This window comes from Struthio camelus, chromosome 1 (assembly GCF_040807025.1).
Source record: "Struthio camelus isolate bStrCam1 chromosome 1, bStrCam1.hap1, whole genome shotgun sequence".
NCBI classification, from domain to species: domain Eukaryota; kingdom Metazoa; phylum Chordata; class Aves; order Struthioniformes; family Struthionidae; genus Struthio; species Struthio camelus.
Genome location: NC_090942.1, coordinates 23,145,623 through 23,168,333, shown reverse-complemented (window position 1 = coordinate 23,168,333; position 22,711 = coordinate 23,145,623). Strand labels below are relative to the sequence as shown.

Sequence of the window (22,711 nt, the reverse complement as noted above, 5' to 3'; positions counted from 1 at the left end):
ATTAGAAATGGATTGATACAAAAACTGCTGGGGAGTGTCCTACGTGGACTATGTCTTCATCCTTGTCAGTCAGTGTAAACTGCTCATCAGGTTTTCCCTCTGTCTTTTCCTTGCATCCCCATCAGGGACAGTTCCTCACACCATGGCTCCACTCCATTTGCAAACTCATTCGTTCTGCTACTTTCAGGTGTTCGATCTGTGGTTTCATAATACTGAGAATTCAAAATTTGAGCTATAGAATCCTCAAATTACTTTGAGTGACACACTTCACAGTCCCGTTGTCTTCACAGTAATTCATATGCTCATCTCTGATGTTAATTCTGGTTCTAGCCTTAACTTGCTCCTTGCTTCTCTATCCGGTCCCCCGTTAAAGGAAGGTAAAGCGGAGACTGTGGGAACCAAGAGGGATTCTGTGTGAGCACAGCCATGCATTGCTGTGTTACCAGCATGAATATAGTACTTTGAACCCTTCAGCAAAGACCTTGAATTATTAATCTAACCCTTGCTATCACTGATACCTTTTCCTAAATATTAAAGCATTCTTATCAATAAGCATATAATAATGTAGTCTACAATGTGGCCAGCCAAGCATGAGATGAACATAGATAGGTGTAGAGCACACAAAAGTCATTTGTAATGTTTTGTATGTACTAATTCTGTGTCTAACTTTGAATAATCACAGATTAGCTTTTTTTAAGCATCTACTTCTGTATTGCAAACATTTGATAGTCCAACAGAGCAGAGCCTTGATACTAGGAATGCTGTTTGATGGCTCCATTAGTTCCTATAAATGCTTTGGAATACAATGGGATAGCAGACAGACTTCAGAGCTGTCATGACAGGTATTAAGAATGTGTCAAATCCTAGTGATGCCTGATAACATATCTGTCATTTGTGATGGGATTATTAGGAAGAAGAAAAAGGGTTTATCCATGAGAAGAAAGATACTCTAGGAAAAAAGGGGGAGGGGGAGACAGGAGGAGAGAGGATTTACTGTTCTTCTGAGCTGCCTCATTTAATTAAGCCTTGTCTAGTCCATAAACAAATCTATTAACTTCCTGAATGCTTTGGCAGCTTACAGACTTTAACACTGCAACAGTAATTCTAGAGAATTTAGGTTTCTCTTTGGTGCATAGCTGTGCGTTTAGGTATTGTAGCTATGATAAAAGTTCTTGGCTAGTACACGGAAACAACTAGTGTAATATTACAATTCTTTTTCTACTTGAGAGTATAACAAAATACTGTGGAAGAAAGAATTCAGTAAGCGTATAAAACGTTTTGTGCATGGAAATTCCTTATAGAACTGACGAAAGAGTATAGTCTGTCATCTCCATTTCATTTGCGTCTTTGATTAGCAAAAGGATGTGAAATATTGTTTTTTTTATTCTGAATGTGTATCTTCTGTGAGTGTAGGAAGGAGGCTGCTTTGCGTCGCTTGTGAAATTCAGTTCTGCTTCTAGAAAGGTAGAGTGGAAACTTATGTGCATAGTACACAAACTCATTCCATTCAGCTCAGGTGTTTCTGCCTGAGTAGTAAACACATCAGAGGTCTAAAAGTGGCTATTGTGACAAAAAAAAAAAAGAACCTTATTCTGCTGTGTTTGCTACTTACGTAACGCTAGGACAAAGGAAGTGACCTCCATGCTTCTTGCTGTCAACATCTTTGGTGTAGGAGTATCCCCAAGAGTGGTAGAACCAGTGTAGCTAACTCGTAAGTCCCCCTACATACAGAGTTCAGGGGGCATATTAGATGTCAAGAAAGAGGGCGATTCGAAGCACAGTGGGCTGAGACAACTATCCTTAGCTGTCATATAAGCCCTTAAATCCACTTTCAGCAGGGGCAAATTCAAACAGCCTTTGAACAGAGGCTCATGAAGCTGTCCCTGATTAGTTTGTCTCTGTCTCTTAACGCCAATTCTTCTGTTGGCTTGGTGTGAAAAATAAATTAGTCTTTATTTCTGTCCTTTCTACAGGCACAGCAAAGGTGCTTATCAGTCAGGTCCTGCAATCCCTCAGGGAAACAAAGGTGTTGGAGGCCAAAGTGACCAGGTAAACAATTGGGCTTTTTAAGCATGGCCTAGCCTGTGCCTGTGTTTCAAGTGTGGCTACAGGCTATGAGTTACTGGCAGGAGCAGTTTTCTGGGGGGCAGTTGTCTTGTTGAATGTGTTCAACCAAATGATTGTCAGCTTAGGTGATACAGCTGATGACCATCAGTGCTGGTTGATGGGTCACAGAGGAGCCGCTACTCTGAAAGGTAAGCTGGAGGCTGAAGGCTGTTCTTTGTTTTAGAAGGCAGAGATCTAGAGCACAGAGAGGTCCTGGCCTCTATTAAGGCCAAGCTGTAGTTGCTGTGGCAAAACTGAACAACGTTTGGCTGATATTATGTAATTGGTGGCACATAAGAAATGCTCTGTGGCCTAGCTGAAAGTGAACGCTGTCAGATAGGTAGTTTTGGACCCTCTTCCTCCCAGTCACTGATGGCAAATCAGCTGCCAAAAGCCGTCCACGTCTTTCCTCTGCCTCTCAAGCCTAATGTTACAGGCACAAAGAGGCAAAGCCCACCACCAGGTAGCCGGCTGCTCTCCCTGAGCAGCACGGCAGTGCGGTGCAAGCTCTCTTCTCCTGGGAGGTGACCTGACCTGGCCCTGACTTACATTGTCAGCCAGTGACCACTCAGCTCTAGGGTAGTGACCAGTGGCAGGGGAACGGCATGGGCAGGTGAGGGCCATAATTCTTTAACTACTGCAAAAGGACTTACCGCTGCAAGTCTCAATGCCTGTAGTGCTTTTATAAGCATGGCTGAGCTTGTGTCTATATCTCAAGTGCGAGTGCAGGCTGTAAGTTACTGGCAGGTACACTGACATAGGAACTTGAGGCACCGCAGCTAGCTGATGTTAGCTGCCTGGGTGCATGCTCCTACCGGTGAGATACCTCGTGTTTACTGGAGGGTAAGAGCATGCACATGGGCAGTTGCAGCACATGGGTGGCTTCAGAGCTGGTTCACACCCTTGCTTACCTCACGGAAGCTTGGATTATTTCCCAAGGTATTTGTCTCCACAGCCTCTGGCCAACAATCTCAAACAACTAGTGATCTGAGTACCTCAACCTGTGGCTGGTTTAGCTCAAGAGCCTGTTGTTGGTTTTTTTTTCCAGAAGCTGAACTCAGCATTTCTTCAAAGTAACTCAAAACTATGCACTCAGAAATCATTAATCATACTTTAAAATCTTGACTTAAACTTCTCCTTTTAAATGTAGGAGACTGCCATACGGGATGTTAATGTTTTGTCTTGATGGCTGGCAATACGTCATTTCATACCAATTAAATACGGTTTTGTAAAGAGGAATGGCTGTGGAGAGTAGCACTGCAGCAAAAAGCCTTTCTCCATTGATCATAGGTTTGCTTTTGGCCCAGGGTAAATGTGACACAGATGTTCATGTATATTGATGATGGGTAGCCCACAGTGTGATTTCACTTTTTTGTTGCTATCTGTGCTGTGTCCCTACGCTTCGGAAGGAAACGCTAGCACAAATGGAAACTATTGGCTGTAGACCCAGAAGCTGCCATGTTGCTGAAGGTCTCTGTAGAATAAGGTGATGGTGTTCCTAGCTGCTGTGTTGCTAATTGTTAGTAGTTGATTAGGTTGAAACAGTTTTTTTAATTGCCTTTTTTTTTCCAGTGCTGCCAACTCCCATCCGTTTTTAGTAGATTTATATAGTGCACATTTCTTAGATTTTCTGCCCTAGGAAAGGGCTGCAGTAAAATAAAGCAGTGAATATGAGCTTGGAGTACTTCCCAGAGGGAAGCAATTTCTTCCTTGTACTATCTTTCCCTTCCCCAATTCAGTAGACTTCGGAAGTTTGAAAAAAGAAATAGAAATGCTTATCTGGGAGGTATTGCAGAAGTTGACTTGAGACTCAGCTATTGCTTTTTTCATTTTGCTGTACATGAGGTGTCCTGAGATAACACACAGATTGAAAATCATGAGGTTGGGGGAGTCACCTTTTGAAGATCACTGAACTTTTAATAAAATTCCTTTCAGAGTCCAAGATCAACACTACCCTGCACAGTCTCAGTTCTGTTTTACATATGCACGCATTTAGCTGTAGTGCAATTCTTGATTTATTTTTTGTTTAGTGGCAAGATTAGAAGCATCTTTTAGAAAAAAACCAACACCGCCACCCAACTTAAATGAGTAAAGACATCTTTAACCTTAGGGGGAAAAAAAAAGAAAAAAAACAAAAGCTTTGTAAGTATAACCCTTGAGTTCATGACATAGTTCAATGAAAACTGATTTCCATGCTTATTTGGACAAGTAAAGTTTTTCCAAAAAATAAACAAATTAACAGCGGTGGTGATTGTTGATTGGGGGAGGGGAGTTGGAAGCCAAATATTGCAAAACAGTGAAAGATTTTTGTTTTGAAAATGTTTAACTGTTGACATGAGGATGTTTGTTAGAATATTTTTAGTGCTGATAAAGAAAAGCAACCTTCATTGGAATTTGGGTAATCTTGAGTGAAAACACATGTTAAGCCTTTTGTTAAGCTTCCCTTGCTCTGCTGTGGATAGGAGCGTTACATTATGCTTAGGAAAGGTTTTTCTCAGCTAACAGTTTCTTTTATTGTTTCCAACTCTAAGCCTTTTGTACTGTATTTGGAGGGGAAGGAATGAGAGAAAGAGAGAGGCTTGGTTATAAAAAAAAAAAAAAAAATAGTAAGCTACACTAGTGTGACATCTTTGGTAAGACTTTTAATGAGATGTTTGCAAGTTGAAAGGTTGCAGCTAAACCTACCTATAGCAAAGCTGCAAAATCTGTGCTGATTTTAATTGTGGTGTAAAACATCACTATTATCATATGAAAAGCAGCAATGATGCCTTGACTTGCCTGATAAAATAAGAATCTGTTCATGGTAATGACCATTAACTCACTGACAGGATGATAAAGAGATTACAGGGTTCAGCTTCCCCTTTATAAAGAATTGGTTGTTGCACGTGCTGTCCTGCTACTCCAATCTCAGAATGTGTTGTGGAACAGTAATGGAAAACATTTTTAATATTTTTAATGTGCTACCTGACAGCATGATCTCTACAGGATACAATTTTCTGTTTCTCTGACCTCTTACACACCAATTGTATTGGGAAAACATTAATTAAACTGGAACAATGTATTTATTGTAACTAGAAGTTGCTTTTATTACAGTTCCTATTGTTCAGGTCCCAGAGAAGGAATGAAAGGGAAGGCCCTGTTTAAAGACGCCTCTTTGTTCGTAACTGCCAAAAAGTAGCAGCGAACTATAAAAGGGAAGCTTTCCTTCTATGCCGTTTCAGTCCCTTGAGTCTTAATGCAAAATGATTTATATTAAAATTAGAGTAAGCTAACTTTAGAAGTGAGTTATTCTCAAGCACGGGCCACCACTGAGTTTTGGTCTTCCGATATTGTAAGTAGACTGTGCATAGTCTACTATGTGTATTCAGCTAGTATCACCCGGCACACCTTGAAAAGATAGTAACTTTTCAGGTGATCCTAAGAAAAGTGGGACCTCATGAAAAGGTGCTGGTAGTGGTGGTGGTGCTTGTGGCCTGAAGATTGCTAGGCAGATGGAATATTTGAGGGACCATGGTAAGATTTTGAGTTCAGAGTCCAACAGAGTCAAGTCTGTCTGAAAGAGCTTGGAGCCCAACTGCTTCTCATTTCCCTAATGATACAATCTGGCTAAATAAAACAGATTCTGTCTCCCTGTAAGCCTTGCCTCTCTTACAGAATCATACATGATATAATGTACAGCATGTTTAAATGGAAGACAGTTCAATTACCTCATCTATCCTAAATACATAAAATACAAGAGACAGTAGTTTTCATTCATGGGTAAGTATTAGGCAATGTCATTTCCAGAAAGTTGCACAGTGTTTTTTAAATCAATCAGGCCATACCCAGCAGCAAGGGTATTGCTTTTAAACACCCATTTTAAATTCTTGTCTGTCCTATTCCTACCTTGTTATTGTTCCTGCCTTTCTGTTGTAAATTGTTGTCCTCTGATATGTCAAACTGATCAATTATGTATCATACAGAAATGCAGCTTGCTTTTCTTAACTCTCTTGCTCAACTGTAACCAGTTCCTTTGTCACACCTCTAAATAGTATCTGGCCATTTTTGAAAGTTGTTGCACCATTTATACTATTCTCAGTGATGTGTGAAACTTCCTCATTCCCTTTTCCTTACCAGCCTCTGGCTACATGCATTCATATGAAGTAGAAATGTTGCCATAAGATAGGAGGCTGAGAGAATTGTAGCAACAGCAAGCCTGAGAATGCCACCTGGAGCCTGCTAGTCCATAAAGGAGAATTTAACATTGCAGAATTTAGCAGGGGTGCACAGGCTGCTTTGAGGAGCCAGATGCTGCCTGCTGCTCCGAAAAGTTGGGGGACCTCTTCAGACCCCACTAATGCCAGAGAAGAATGTGCACCCTGAAACACATGGATGGAATAACTAAGCTCTTAAGCTAGTGAACGTCTGGGAGCCCTTGCTGCTGCTCTGCTGTAGCTTCCCTGCAGTCAATATTCAGGTGAGCATTAACCTAGCTTGCTTGGAGACTGGCCTGCTAGGAGTTTAGGCATGGTCTCAGATCTGTCAGCTCACTCTGACAGGCTTTTGAGAACATAAACCTGTGAATGGTCAAGAGGGTAAAATATGCCAGGGGTCTTTATCCCCATCCTTTGCTGCCAAAATATCTGTGAATAAGTGGGAATAATTCTTTTTCTTTGTATAGACAGGTCATCTCATCTGATTCTTTTGTTGATGTTCCTACCCACTATTTGTATTGTAAGGTACAAAGATTGGAGTAGGGTAGACACACTGCTTGTATTTAAGGAAGAGGAAAAAGAGAAGCCAAAGATTTAACAGACCTGTCAGTTTATCTTCAGTCCCCCCAAATATTGAAGCAAGTAATGAAAGACACTATTAGTAAGCATTTGGACGATAAGGGGAATATGCAAAAGGCGACATGTACCTGCCAAGTACAAATTGTGACAGATCATCTTGTTTCCGTCTTATTGGGTAACAGGCCTTGGGAAAAGAGAAGTGGAATCTAACGTGATTTCAAGAAGGACTTTGATGTTGTCTTATGCAGCATCCTCATAAGCAAGCTAAGGAATAATGGTGATCTTAACTTTTTTATTGTGACAGGCGTGCATGCTGAAATTTGACATTAGGACATCCCAAAAGGAGAGATCTGAAAACATAATTATGCATGCAGGCAAAACCTCAGGGTAGGGTAGCATCCTGCCCTGAATGACATTATTCTTATTTCTTGCTGTGCCACAGATGCACTGGCACCGTACCCTTCAGCACAAGCCCTGTCTCATTCCATCTCAAAAGCTGTTTCCATACTGTAGTATTTCTTACCTGACCATGCTAAATTGTATTAAATAGGGACTGGGGCACTGCATTTTAAAAAAGTGCTAAGGAAGCCAGTTAGCTATCTTGCAGTCTCATGGTGAAGGAAGCAGTAAACATGAAAACAGAGACTACTGGTAACATTCTTTAGCATATCTCAGAAGTTTTGATCATGGTGGTCATTTGTAATGGAATAGTCAAAAACAAAAAAAAAAAAAACCCACAACCAGCCCATTATACTGTATGGCAATTTCTCTTCATCCTGATGCATTTAATATTTGCTTTAAACATGTTGAACCTCTTGATAAGCCCTGAAAGAACCATTAAAATTAATAATCCTTTCATTAAGAAAAGACAAAAGTCTCACCAAGGAGCGCTTAGTTTCTTTGTCATCTATTGAGCATTCAGCAAAATCAGCCCATGAAGGCAGTTGGCTGGGTTTTCACTTTTTCTGCTTAGTGTCTTTTTCCAAAAAAAAGTGTTTAAAAGCTGACAGATGTAATTGTATAGCAAATATATGGTAAAAAGAAATATTTGCTAAGGGGAAAAAATCTAAATCAGGAGTAGATTCCTTGGCCACTGTCCAGAAATGATTTTAATCTTCGGGAAAATAGAAACCTGAAAGTAGACATTTTGGGAGAAAATTAATTGAATTCTTTTGATATATGGAATACAGAATGCACCAGTAGAAGTCTGTAAGTTATTTAAAATACATCGTATGGCTTAAAACTTATATGCTGCACTAGAGTTTTCTGTAAGGTCTGCTGTAGAGTCAGCCATCTGTACAGTTACTTACATTACTATGTTTTGTATACGGCACTCCAAAAATGATGTTTATTCTTTTCTTCCTGATGTGAAAAAGCATTCTCAGTCAGTAAACTCTCAAGCTACTTTTTTGTCATCGTTGCTACTTGTTTGTTTTTTCTCTAAATCTTGCCAGTCTAATGTTTTAAATTCTTTTAAAAGAATGTTCCAGTTTCTTGATAGTTGAGAGAACTGGTTTTCTTTTCTTCGTGAACGAAATGCTTCTTGATGACAATACAAATGCAGTAGAAGTTGAAAAAATATTTAGACTCCTTTTATAGTCAATGGAGAAAAATGGGCACTTCTGGAATGTGCTCCAGCACACCTCTTCAGATCTCCGCCTACAGTAAGAGTACTGTATTCTGCAGGGGCCTCCTTTTCTCAGCTGACAATAAAGAGAGGCTAACTCAGATAGCTATTTCCACACTGTAGCTATGTAAATTTAGGTAAGATGCTCTCCAGCGTTTCAGTTTCAGCAAAGAATAGCACAGCTAAGCAAGGACCTGTGTCTCTTCCACTGTGTTTCTGTTTATAAATAAAAAAAAAAAACTGTCCGAGAACTATTTTGCATATGTCTGCATTTCACATAGCAAAGTTGCTCAGTGAAGTCCTCTATCTCACAGCTTTTGGGTCTTTACTTGGAGGCAAATTTGGCTACCGAAAGGCTGCGTTAAAGTTTTATTTAGACTGAAGCTGAATCTGGTAGAGCAAACTACTTCAAAAATAGGCTGTTAGTATCCATTTATTTAGCAGTATTCCATACAAGTGCTGGAGAAGCTTTACCAAATGCATATAGTAAGGAAATTACTCTTCTTTAGCGTTAGCTATTTCCCTGCTGTGGTTTGGAGAACTCTGTACAAATTGACTTTCTGAGATTGTGTTATATTTCACATTTTATATTCATGATAAACCAGAAAATGAGATACACTAAGTTCAGAGTGATTTTAACTTGTGCCTTCTGTGAATTTGTACTTTGAACTGTGGTTGGCCTTCCAAAAAGCTATGTTTGGCCATGTGTTTGGCTATGTGCTATGTGTCCTGAAGACAGTCTTAAGCTTTGCACAGAAAGCAAGACTAAAAAATGTGTAGAACGTTACCAATATATGTATCTGTGATATATTAGAAAGGGATTTTTCCTCCATATCAGTGCAGTTGTTCATCTGTGTTTTCTCCCACACAGTACTATTTTTATATGAGAGTACCTGATGTTTTGCAGCATGCATTAGGGAACGACGTGGTCACTGGGCCATTGGGACTCTGTTTGGCACAGCAAACGATTGAATTTGTGTAAAAACGGCACAGGAAGCTTTTGCATGCTTCCCAGCCCTGGCTGTGCAGGCGACGGGTGCAAGCGCTGGGGGAAGTGGTAATGTGGCACCACTCCAGCTACTGCTAGAAGGAAGAGCTTGACTGAAGCATCCGTGATGTGCGAGTTTGTATCCACTAACTAACTTGGTGGTTTTCATTTAGTTCCTGCTGTTGCAGTACTGGATTTTCTTCTAGCCGTCAAAGTGCCCAGTTTTTGCCTCAGTTGTGCTGATTTGCTGACCTTGACGACAGTGTCAGTCACCTGTGCACTGTGCCAAAATGTATTTTCTTTTATTAGTTTTCAAATTTTTACAAGGTGAGTTTGATGTGCTCAGTCTGTATTGCTCGTGATTGAAAACGCCTATATCATTGTGCTTCAATTTTATTCATTTTCTTTCTTAACTAAACATTTTAATTGCCTTTTCAATTTTGTTTCGTATGGAAGCTTTCCAGAGCTGCATTGCATATGTTTGATTATAATTAATCAAGTGGTTATATATAAAGTTAATATCTTTATTCATTTAGCACACTGAAATGCACTTTTCCAAAATGATAGGCCTATAATACTTTATTTAAGGGCTCTGACTCATGACTGCAGGCAGATTTATTTGGTACAAGGATGCGGTAGCAGGAGAAGTAAGCTTTGATCTGTTGTTTTTCATTTTTCAAAGGAAATTTCTCCCTGGATTCATCGGCCTGTCTTCTTTCTCTAAGTACTGGTTGCGGTGTGGAGTTTTGGCCCCCCTGCGTCTCCTAGAGTAAAACCCCCTAGTGCACCCTCTCTTACAAGGGGCCCTGGAGGGGCCTGGGCTCTGGGTGCCGACCCTGGGCGGTGGGGCAGCTCCGGCAGGGCTGGCCCCTGCACAACCTTCCTTGGGAGAGTCTCTTTCAGCAGGTGGCTGAAGTGAGTGAAAAAACCCTTTCCAAAGGCTCTCACCAATTCATTTGTCGAAGCGTTCAGAAATATATTTTGCACTGTAGCAGAACGAGAAGGGAGCTGTGCACACATCTCCCTCACCCGTGGCCCTCTCTCTGTATTTCAGACAAATCTCTCTTGTTCCTGGCCTTTGCGTTAGCAAAGGTATAGCCGGCACTTTTATTCTATGCTGGTGTTCCCGGCCGGTTAACTTGTTTTCCTAGAGATACAGGGCAGCGCTTCTGAACTCCCATCGAGGCTCTTTTTCCTCCTTTTTGTCCTGAAGCTCTGGTGTCCTTTGATCTTCCTTCCCCAGGTTTGGCAAACAGCCCTGCCACCAGGCTTGGCTTGAGGAGCCCTTGGAAACTATAAACCTGGCTAATTTGTTGGCGGGGAGTCTTCTTAGGCCATTGTTTTACCTTTCCTGCTTGGTTATCTAACTCTCCTTTTATGGCTTCCTTTTTCTTTTTAACTCTGTTTTTTTTTTGGGGGGGGGGGGGTAGGCAGTGAAACAGAACAGAACAAGAAGAAAGATGCAATGGCTTAAAAAAAAAAAAAAAAGACAACAAATGCTTTCTGAGTTCAGCCCAAGGAAATTTTGTTGTTTTCTTCCCTCCCAAAACCTAACTACATTTATATGGTAGGATGATACCACTTGGCTTTATTTTAATGCCCTGCCCTACCTACCTCAAAGTCCATAACCTATTTGTCACTCTCCCAAGCTGCCTTTCACCCACAGTTTCTGAACACCGCCCAGGCATTTAAAAACAGAAGCGATCACAGTATAAAGACAACAAAGCATCTTGCTTAATTCGTTTGCACTTGTGTATTTGTATTATCTGAGAGAAGTTATCTCCAAATACAAGGTGTTGTAGTTACTTGTCAATGTGGTTAGTTCTATTTTAATCTCCTTCTCCTGCAAGAGGGAAGTCCCTTGCTTGCGGCCACCGAAATAAGTTCTCCCTTCCTTATGCATGAACTTCCTCTAGTTTAATCATTCAACTGATATCTGACTCCCTTTGAAGTTGATGAAAAAGATTTTTGCTCTGAAAATACTCAGTATGTGGCTTCAACCTGCTCCGCACCAGCTCCCAGAATAGTGCAGCATGGCTAGGATTCCTGAAAGTTTTCAGGACTTTGTTTGCTACATTTTTGCTATAATGAAGTGGCTAGGCCCAGGATTTCAAATATGTCTTCGCTGGACGCCTGACACCATATGAGATCGTTTCTTCTGATGTTAACATCTGGCTTTCAACATGCCTCTAGTGCTTCCAGACTTTTTGTGTTTCCCTCATCAAGGGGGCTGCATTCCTCAGCATGAAGCCCACAATGGGGAAAATGGGGAAAAGCTATGCTTCAGTTAAACCTATAATGGATGCTAAGAAAAGTATATAAACAGTGTACCGCTTCCAAGCTGTCAGCTGAATAGCTTCTCCCCCCAGACATTTTTGCTATTAATAACAAATTTTCACTGATGTCTGCTCTACCTCTAATCCTCTGGAGCAATTTCAGTTCAGTCTTTTGGAAGGTGAAAATATCTTACAGGTGACTCCAGGCTGGCAAACAAGAGGACAAGTTTCCAATGCAACAAACAAACAACAAAGGCTAAATCCTGAAACTGTACTCTGGCAAACTCCTGTTAACTTTTGCTCTTGGTTTCAATAAGCATTTAGTGAAAACATGAGAACTTTAGCATGTGGGACAGCATTGAGATGGCTGCTGGCTGATTCCTGTGTTGCTAGTTCTAGAAACTGTTACACGCTTGTATATTCTTTGCTTTTTCTCCTAAAGACAGTAGTTTGTAATTCAGACAGCCAAGAGACAGCTTCTTTGAGGGTAGTGGTATTAAAAATAGTGCTTCTTTGTTGGCAAACTAGAAACATTCTTGTGTGTGTATAAGAAAGACGGACTGGATATTTCTGGATGCTCACTAATTCAATTCAGCTGCCCTTGTTGTTGTTTTGTTTGCTTGGTTTTGGAAAATGAGTGTAAAGGAAAATATATAGAATTACTTGAAAAATAATTCTTTATGGAGCTGCAGACCAGGGTGTTCATATCTTCTCTGTATATCAAGAAATCGATCATTCGCTGTATCTTTTAATCTGTAACTCAAAGCATGTATCCCTGTAATGGGTGGACTGATTTGGTTTTATCAAAGTAATGATCTGTGGATAATATTCTCCTGCATAACTACTTGTGCACCGACTCTTACATCTGCAGTGTCTGTTTATCTTTGATGTGTTTATGAATTTACTTACACAGCAAAAGGTAAAAAAGCTTGTGGAAAAAATACAGATGGTAAGAAGGCTTGTGGAAAACACTGATGCAAAAACTCCCGTGAGGGATGGTGCCCTGAACCCTGAAGCAACTGCACACTAGGGAAGTAAAACCCTATTATCACAAGATGGTTGATGAGTTTCCATGCACAGGAAAAGAAATTGGTGACTGTTGCAAGCCAAGCTGGGGCTACTTTTCATCTTTACCCAGAGGCGGCTGTGCAGTTTGCCAAGTGGCTTCACACAGCGAGGAGGAGAGCTGGCAGTAGCAGCCAGGACGCCAACCTTGTGTGCTGTTATAAAAGGGTGAAACATGGTGTAGGAGGAGAAAGGGGAAAATGAAAGTAAAGGAAGCAAATAAAGGGAAGAAGGATAAAAATCTAGTGGAGTTAATGTGATGCCCAAGAACATCTTTACGGGTCTGAGGATAGGGGTTTGAAGTTGCTATTGTTCTTGATTTTGTTTTTTTCTTTATGCTGTTGCTTAGCAATTCATGTTGCGTGTCCTTTTCTGCTACAAGTAAGAGAGAGGTTATCTCCTTTTGGAGAGGTCTCTTTCTTTCTGATGCTCAGGAGAACATTCTTAAACACCCCCCCCCCCAGTATATCTTGGGACCTCAACAGATAGTCACAATATACTTAACATATATTTAACATATATATTAAATGTTAAGATAGTTTGTTTCTATTGCCCCTTTACCACTAGCAAAGGATATGCTTTTTATGCTGCGACTGTGCGTAGTCAATAGGTTAGCCAATAGCAGTCCAGAAATCATACCAAACACAGGATTTTACTGTGCTTGTGAGCGCTTTGAGGTTCTTGACAGAACTGGATTTTTTTTAATTGGCATAATGAAATACATGTACTTTACGAATGAGAGAGGGACCATTTTCAGCTTCAGAGGCACATTGATTTGCCAGTAGCAGAACCTAAACTGCAATATGTTATGCAGCCATTCCTAGAAGATACATAAGTTGATCAATTTGTATAATAAATATCTGCTCAGAGCGCTGCTCTTTTGTTTGGTACTTCCTTAAAACTGCTGTTTACCTCAGAGCAGCAGCAGCAGAAGTCTAAGAAGTAAGGGCATAGACGAGGGTCTTTTCTATTTGTGGTTTACATTTTTTAATAAGGACACCGCTTTAAATGTACAAAGGGATTGGAGGCTAAATGTAATGATGGTTGTACAGTGCATTCACAGTGCCTTAGATGGAGAGGTAAATTATGATGATCAAAATGCTTTCTCTAAAAATTGAAGCCTGTGCTGACTTCTGAAGCTACAGTTAGTACCTTTCTGCATGGTGCTTTATGCTGTGGCATCACAGTTGCAGGTAGTAAATACATTTGGCATAGCCTGCTGGTTATGTTTCTAGGATGTTGATTTTTAATATAACCTTTATATCTTAATGGGCAGTGCATGGGTTAAGCTTCCTATAGCTGACTGTAACACTTGCTTTGTAGCTAAAATGGGAGCACAGTTGCGAGGCACGAGGACTTTTAGGCATCTGTGGGATCCTGTCTGCTTTTAAAGTGCATTTCCAAGGTTGTTAATCCACATAAATCACCTAGCTCTTCAGGGACAGCTGGGTTTGTTTTAAACTTGCTCGGTATGATATAATGGTGGAGTCGAGTAAACAGTGTGTCAGCAGCAAGTTGAGAGGAATCTCGAGCCTGCGGCAGGATGGCTCTTGTGAGGCAGATGAAACCCACTTCAGCACCAAATTAATATATTGTGGGTCAACTGAATAGGTGCAAAGGGAAGGCAGCCAGATACTGCAGCTGGTCCAAACAGCTGCAGAAACAGCCAAAGAGGGCACTGCTGTCCGGCGAGGGGGCAGCGGTCCGGCCACCCTGCTCCAAGTGCCAAGCACCCGTCCGGGTCCACCTTGCGCCAAAGTAACGTCCGTAATGCACACAAACGCAACCTTACGTAAGTTTTTATATGAAGATACCAGACTAGCATTGATGATAATTTGTCATAGCCCTTGCTAGCTTCAGAGCTGCATGTGTTAAAATGGATGTTTTGGATTTCGCTTTTTGAGCTGGTTTTATTTGAACTGTATGAAAGGGTAGCAAGCAGTTAAAAACAACTTCAGCTAGCTGGCGCATGAGGATTTAAATAGCATAAATATACAGGAGTAATTTGAAAGGAATCTCAGATAATATGAAGAGGTGTGTGTCTGCTAACTGCCTGGGCAAATTAGAGAATTAATTGAAAGGGAATGTTAGCTTGTTAGCTGAGGAAGCTAATGCCAAAAAACTGCAGATTTCTTTTAAGACTTGCAGTGATTTTCCAGAATTACCTATTATGAAATGATACCTTGAAAGGCAGCCTCTGGATGCAGGAATGTGTTCTGATAAATTATTAGATTCCTTATGTTTTTACCTGCATTCTGGAGTGAAATCTTATTCCACATGTGAGGTTCCTTTTTCCTCCCTACTCCCTCCACATCAGAGGTTAGACATCACCCTTAAAACACATTTTCGGATATGCAGAAAACATCTCATGTAAACATTATGAGCAGTCCTTAAATATATGCAGTTATTTACCTTTTCATCAATTACTAAAATTTTACTCAGATGTTCAAAACAGAATGGGCACCTATGAAAATATACTCCCCTGTTGGAAAGATGGTTGGTAATCTTTTGGTATTTTGGTAAGGAAGGTATCTCAAAGTGCAAGAGGCAGGAGAGAAGGGACTTGGGTAAGTATGTATAAGACTGAGTCCTGGGTAATGATAGACAGCCATCCTCCTGAAAAGAAACCATCCTGAGTAAGCGTTACTTTGATTTGCCTCTGTTTGGGGGGGGGGGGGGGGATCATCTAACACTACTTATTAGAACCACAAAGTTCCTCAAGTAGAAAGGCTGAGGGTTTTGGAAGGAGAGAGAAATGTTTGACATTCCTGTGATCCCTTTACTCCTAGAGCTGGAGATTTACAGCCAGTTCATGGGAACTGAGAAAGTGGCAGGGGCTGTTTTGTGGGTCTGTTAAAGCAGGTGTGCAGGTGCTCTGCTATGGAGATCCAGGAGGTCATCAGAGGGATTCCAGAACTGGCGGTACCACTCAGTTTTGTAGGGAGGGGAAGGGAAGGCACAAACACAAGGTGTAATGCTGGGAAGTATTTATAATTCTTATTTCTTCTGTTCAAAGTTTATTTGTATTTAAAACAGTAATCTGAGTGCATGCCCAAATTAAACTGAGTGTGTACAGTGAATGATAGGACTTTTTAATAGTTATTTTCTCTTTGCAGGAAAGCACAATAAAATAACACTGCAATTCAGAGTTCTCAACTACTTGCAAGTATCCTAATTCTAAGTTATAGTTTGTCTTCCAAGGACTAATAGAAACCTATTGCAATTGTTGATGTGAAAAGTAAGAACAGATTATCCCTAACAGTACTTGAAGGAGAAAGACATAATGACAGTCTTCAAAGTCAGCCTCAGCCTCACAATCATAGGTTTATGATTAAGTTGGAACAGTCTTTTTTTTGGTTATAAAATGTTATCATCAATACTTCTGTAAGTGGAAATGGTATAAAATGTATATCAGAATTAACACATTGTGATTTGATCATCACAGGCAGACTATAAATGTGGAGCTTTTTTCCTCAGAACGAGCTGTAAACTACAGGCTGCCTAAGTGTTTCTGTATAAAATATTTATGCATTTAGTGTTCACCACTATTACTAATTTAGACCACTCATTGGAAAACAATGTTCTTTTTATTGTGTATTGTTAAAACATCAGTGCTACCATTTTGCTTTATAAATAAATATTTTAAATATTGATTTTTTTATTAGTATTATTTTTAAAGAAATACTTCAAAATAGCTGTCAGTCTCTCTTAGTATGTATGCCCCTGGGCACAGGTGCTTTTTGATTGAAATAAGATTACTCTGAAATTAAACTTTTAACTAACTCTTAAATGGGTAATGGGAAAAGAAAGTCACAATTTGCTTCTTCATTAGACAACTTACAAGACTGTAGAAGTCAAAAGTGAGGGCTTTTTCTGGTAAATTGGGCAGTTTGAAAAGTACTGATTTAGGAGAATGAAGGTTTAAAAAGTATGTTTTGTCCAAGGTTAATAAGCCAATTTCATCACAGTAAACTAGGCATGTAAAACAGTACCTACAGTACCTGCATTTTGCGTATTTATTAAACAACAGTGTCTTTGTTAGAATGCTCCTTGAGGGAGGACACCTTTTTGCTTTTGAAAAATATTATGATCTTCTGCAGCATCTCAAAGCATTGCTTATTCCATCTTAGTCTCTTATTAGTGCCTTTGGGGAGCAAGGGCTTTTTTCCCCTAAAACTCACGAACTGTAAGCTCTCAGTATCAATCTCGTCTATTTTTCACAGCTGCCTCGCATCTCAGTACTATCAAGGGATTTCTGTGTGATTTTTGTCTATGCAAAACTATAATTCCCTTCTTTGCTGTTCTACTAACAAGAATACTGAACAGTTGGGAGAATATTTTCCTGTCAAATCCTTTGCTGATCAGTGAGGAAAATGCTGTGTTTCTTATGGGAGAGAAGATACAAAATCTTATGAATCTTCTCTAAAGGGAGTCTAATTTAATGTCTGAAAGTTGCTTGACCAGATATTATTGGCCTGATGGATGACAGTCCCTTAGGAGCACATACAAATAAGCCTCCCTCATTATTTATGGGCATTCATTAAAGTGAGCAGCAAAAACCTTATTGATCTTCCAGATTCACCTCTGTGGAATTAGAGAAGTCTAGGTGAGAGTCCAGAAATGTTCAGATGTTTTTTATGAGGATGTAATATTGAAATATTAACATTATATTTCACAATATTTTTGACTAGATGAGCAACCTTTTTCAAAGTATGCTTTTACCATCAAAGCATGTATTTTTAATTTTATGGAAGATGAGGAAAAAATTTAGCTATCCAGGCCATTAAATTACTCAAGAGTAAATATTTCACTTGAATAATTTTATGCCCGCAATCCTCGTCATAGCATTCTGGGACATTACATTAGAAAATAAACTATTCTGGAGTGATTTGAATTGCTTTATTCAGGTTAGAGTTAACATTGCCAAATTATGGTGCAACCAAAAGATTATTTTGTGGTATCTTTGCTAATTCCAGGCACCTCGTTTGTGAAGCATTCATTCAGTGAGAGTTTAGTTGGGGAAAACAAGCAAAAGCATTTTGTCCGCCCCATTTCTGTCAGTGTATGGTGTACCATGGAGAAGGGGAAGATCTTTTGCCTGCAGGAGAAGTGCAACTCTGTTTACTTGTAGTGTTATCTAATAACTAGATTCGTAGTTGCCAGCTAGCTCTATGGAAGGGCCATTCCCTGTAGAAGTATGTGGTGGGGGGAGGCTGCCAGAAGTCTTGAGCAAATTTTGGAGAACACCAAGTCACTGTTTCCTTCCTGTAAATTTCTTAGCTAGATCCCTTATATTTCTGGGAAGCTGGAAATGCAGCGGTAAGTAAACAATGCCATAAGCAAATTATTTTGTTCCATTTGCCTCTAAAGTAGATAAAGCATAGCCAGTCTGACAGGAAGGGGAGGAGGGCAAAAAGTGTAGGCATTAATATCATTGAGCAGGTTAACTTTACTTTTTCTGACTACACTCTCTTTTCATATTTTTGTCCATTCCCATGTTTACTGATTTTCTTTAGTTGATGCTCACATGCTCCTCATCGTTGTACTGTGCAAGTACCTCTCCTTCCAGGTCTTCATTCATCCCCGTTCTGTCTATTTTCTATCCTTCTATTTTTCTCTGTTCTTTCAAACCATATTTCCCGTTGGATGAAATGTTATAAACCAGCCACATAGGCCTCATTCCTTTCGGAGAAGCAACGTTGCAGTGTTTCAGACAGGAACATTCTCTCTTTTCTTTTCTTTAGCGGAAAAAGATCAACCCCTGCAAATGCGGACTGATTCCACGGCGGGAGCGTAGAGGTAACAGGTCAAAATGGCAGTATCAGGCCTACTTGTTAGTGCCTCTTCAGATGCTCGACGAGTGACTAATGCTGAAGTGCGCGGGTGCTCAGCGCGCTCCAGCGATGCAGGAAGAACTTCATGTCACGTTAATTGATGCCCCGTTCCACTTTCCAGCCGCCTTTGCTGGAATGTGACTCTCTTTCTCAGTCAACATAACATTATTAATCACTAATGTTACTTCAAGTCAAGTACCCTTAATGTTTAATACTAAATGTTGTAAAATGGCTTACCGGCAAAAATATATTTGCTTTTTTTTTTTTTCTCCTGGTGAGAGGCAATGCTGTTCTCCTGAATTATGCTGAACATGCTACCCCTTGGATAATAATATAGATGATTAAATGATCAGATGAAGTTGCCTATACAGAACCCCAGCCGGTTCATGATAAGGCTGAGCGTAGCACGCTCTGATTTCTTGATCTTATAGACTCCTTGGGGGTAGGGATGAAAGGATGGGAGCTCAGCACACTAGCTGTCATAAAGCACAGTGCCCGCATTTTAAACTCAGATTGCTAGGCATATCCACAGCAAAAATATGTGGATATGTGGTAGCTATATACTATTCTGTAAGTCAAGTTTGCTCACTTTTTTAGGTACTGTTTTCACTTGTCAGGCCACTTAGAAACCTCTGTCTCAGCTGGAATATACTGCAAGGGGGTAGGCTTCATACACATCTATCTGTTCATCTCCTCACCATGCAAGTTACCAAGAATTCCTACCCATTTCTACATCTGGCTTTAGGAAAGCGTAGAACTGAAACTTTTGTCCTTCTCTTCCTGCTTCAACTGTTCTTGCTGCGCGATGTTGAGTGGCTGTTGCTTTCACCTCTTAGACAAGTGAACTTACAAGAATTGCAGCTGAGAGAACAATTTTGTAATCTCTCAGGTTTAAAGTCAGTAGGCAACTGGAAGTCCTTATCAGTGTTGTTTTTTTTTTTGTCCTTTAGCAACAGAAAACCGGCTCCCATACTTTCCCATAATATCAGTTCTGTCGCAGTCATTTCTTACAAGGTGTGCTGGATGGGGACCTCTGCAGCAACAAACCATGCTGACCACGCAGTCATGATTACACTGTACAAGACTTAGTAGGATCCACTTCACCCATATACCAAGAGGCAAAATATACCACAGTATTTAAAATGAATTAAAGTTTGTTTCAGTCAATTGAACCGTTTTTCATGAAATCAGTATTATGTTTTCATGGCTTTATGTACATGAAGGGTTGCAGTCATTCATCTCTTTAAATGGTTTTGCCTTCCTTTCGTTCTTCGTTTCTTTGTAGGTATTAGCTTTTCAGTGTGAAAACTAAAACTTCCTCAGCAGTCATGCATTGAACTTCAAGTTCTTTAGCTTAAAGTGTATGTTCTGCTTGTCAGTTCCATTTTAATATTTGAATGGTCAAGGGTTTTATGATTATATTTCAAATGATATTAATCACTCACTGACTCTAGAATGCAAAATGATCTGTACTTAGTTAGGAGCTTCTATAGCATCTGAAAACTTGCTTCTGAGACACCTTTTAACAGGAAGAGGATATGTAGCGCAGTGCTTATACAGGGTTAGTTTTGCTTGAAGATAAAAAAAGATTTGGTTTTTGTGGGTTTTTTTTTAAGGTGAGATGAAGCAAATATGTCTCCTGGTAAATGATTCTGTGATGTTACATGAAAAGGACATTGGACGTATTCTTGCTTTGTGGCTTTTTTGAGTAGTTTCCTTCTTTCTTTTTCTTTCTTTCTTTTTTTTTTTTGCTTTCTTTTTTGGTGGAGTAGACTCCCTTTCTGCAAATCCCCAGTTAAACAAACTTCTTTGCCGGAGCACTACAGAGAATCAAGATTATGGAGTAAAGAGCTACCCTTTAATCAGAGCAGCTATGCCATACGTGGGTGGGGTGATCCATGTCGCCTCCTCAAGCCAAACCAAGGCTGCAATCCGGTGGGAAATCTAAGTGACCCATGAAATCGCAAAACCTCTTGCTACACCCTGCATTTCCTCATTCCACCTCATGAATCAACTTATGACCTTGCCTACATACAGCTGCTGCCATGCTGTGCCATGCCCAGCTGTACATACAGGGTTCAAAGTCCCTGTGGGAGGTTTATTTTATTCATGTCCTCCTCACTGGAGGACACCAAATTGCTGAGGAAAGTCAGTCTTTAACACATCATTGGTAACATCGCTTGCTCTCATTTAACTGTCTGGTCATATCCTATTTAGCACTGCCTTGGAAGAGGCTTCCCCCTTGGAAGAGGGAAGGGCTGAGGAGTACTGCAGGCCACACACTTTCCTGTTCCCTAGGTCTCTTTTTCACCCTGGCAAGCTTTTTTCCTTTATTACTTTCTGAAATGTACTCGATGGTCTAATATCGTCTGCCAGGGTTTGTTTGCATTGTGTGCAATAGGTAGAAAAGGAACCTTATTTCAGGAGAAGTAGGTCCTGATTCTTGCATAACTAAGTAAGGTTGAAACGTTCTTGCTCCCAAAGTAATTTTGCAGATTTTATTTATTCCCCTTTGACTGTAGCGAAAGACTTTGTTGATGAGTGACGGAACCTTTATCAAGTACCTTTGAACAATACTATTTTGTCCAAATCTGTAAAATATATTTTTGGTAACTTACAGTTTCTCAGTAAACTTTTAATTTTTACTCTTGCTAGGCAATAAAACTTTGCAGAGGAAGGTGAGGTAATTGCATGGATGGGTTCATTTGGAGCTAGATAATTTCATGGTTTGTTCACTTGGTGAGAGAGTAGGAAAGACAAGGATGAGAAAAACAAAGAGAAGGTGCAGTTTAAAATGCAGTTTTAAAATTTCGTGCCTAATGCTGGCTAGCGTTGGTATTTGAATAGAGATGAATAATTTTGACTTGCATGATGTGGCTGCAAAGGTTTTGCGGATGTTTCGATTTTGGTTTCTATTTTTTTGATGGTTCTTTTCTGACAGTTTTCCTGATTTCTCCTCCTCCTTTTTGATGCAGCTTCTTTTGGAAGTCCCTTGTTTTCATTTTGTGGGTTTTTTTTCCCCCTCTAAAAATACTGTGGCGAGTAATAACCACAAAAAGCTTCTTGTGAATGCTCTCTCACTTGAGCTGTTAAGAGGTTGAGCAATCTTGTTTATTGGTTATATGAAAAGAAAGATGGAAATGTCATTGTTACACAAAGATTGTTGTAGGCATTTGTTTTTAAAACAGTTTGCTGTGGTTTGCTGTAAATGTTAAAAATAAATCTGCTAGGCTTTTCAATTCAGGAGAAAAAAGTTCATTTTTTACTGGGTCAGAAACGAGATTGTTTTGATTCATTCCGCAGATGAAAACTTGCATTGAGAAAACTCATCATTTCCTGTTTAAAAAAGGCTTGGGTTAGCACAAGGTCTTGCAGGCGAAGCTTGGAAACACTGCGGTGTAGTTGGTCAGGATGGAGTGGGATAATTGCAACTTAACCCAGCTACACAGTACTGCTCTGCTGTCGTTAATTTTGGTGGTCTGAACAAGTAAGTCGACCTGAAAAGAGCGTCTCGACCTGCGAGTACTGAAGTGTCTGCGTAGCAGCCTCGCACGGCTCGTTATTCACCCCGCTGAGCCCCTACCCGCGGGTGGGAATACGCGCTCCGAGGAATATGAGTTACGGACACCGGAGTGAGCAAGGGATAGCAGCTGCAAAGGAGGAAATCTGGAGCTACAGAAAACCCTGAGCACGCAGATGGTGAAAACCCGTCTTTTCTGCTGCCGTTGCTTTTAGAGCACCTAAATATCCGTGCTGAGTGGTGCCGAGACGCACTTTGGTAGGTCGCATACGCTCACGTGTGCTGCATATGGGATGTCTGAACGGGAGACTAGTGCCAGCGCTGCATTTCATTTATTTTATGATTCAGCATAGAATTTCAGAGCTTTATTGAAACCATCTTAGCTTTTACAGGAGGTTGGTTTAGATTATGGAGCAACAATAGAGTCCCTATTGCTGAGTCTGAGCAGCTTTCTGTTTATAAATCTGAAACAAGAACAACTTTAAAAAGTGACCTTCTTGAAGTAAGAGCTTTTACTTTATAA

General features: G+C 40.2%; 1 protein-coding gene across 8 annotated transcripts in view; it reads left to right on the top strand.

Moving 5' to 3' along the window:
* PLXNB2 (plexin B2) overlaps positions 1 to 22,711 on the top strand; it is a 258,439-nt gene that overhangs the window by 84,364 nt on the left and 151,364 nt on the right. For 2 of the 8 annotated variants that reach the window (XM_068931644.1, XM_068931655.1), the window contains one exon: positions 1,974 to 2,049. The exons of the other annotated variants lie outside the window; for them this stretch is intronic. The gene's annotated coding sequence lies outside the window, so the exon portion shown is untranslated. The remainder of the gene's footprint in view (positions 1 to 1,973; positions 2,050 to 22,711) is intronic. 8 annotated transcript variants of the gene reach the window in all.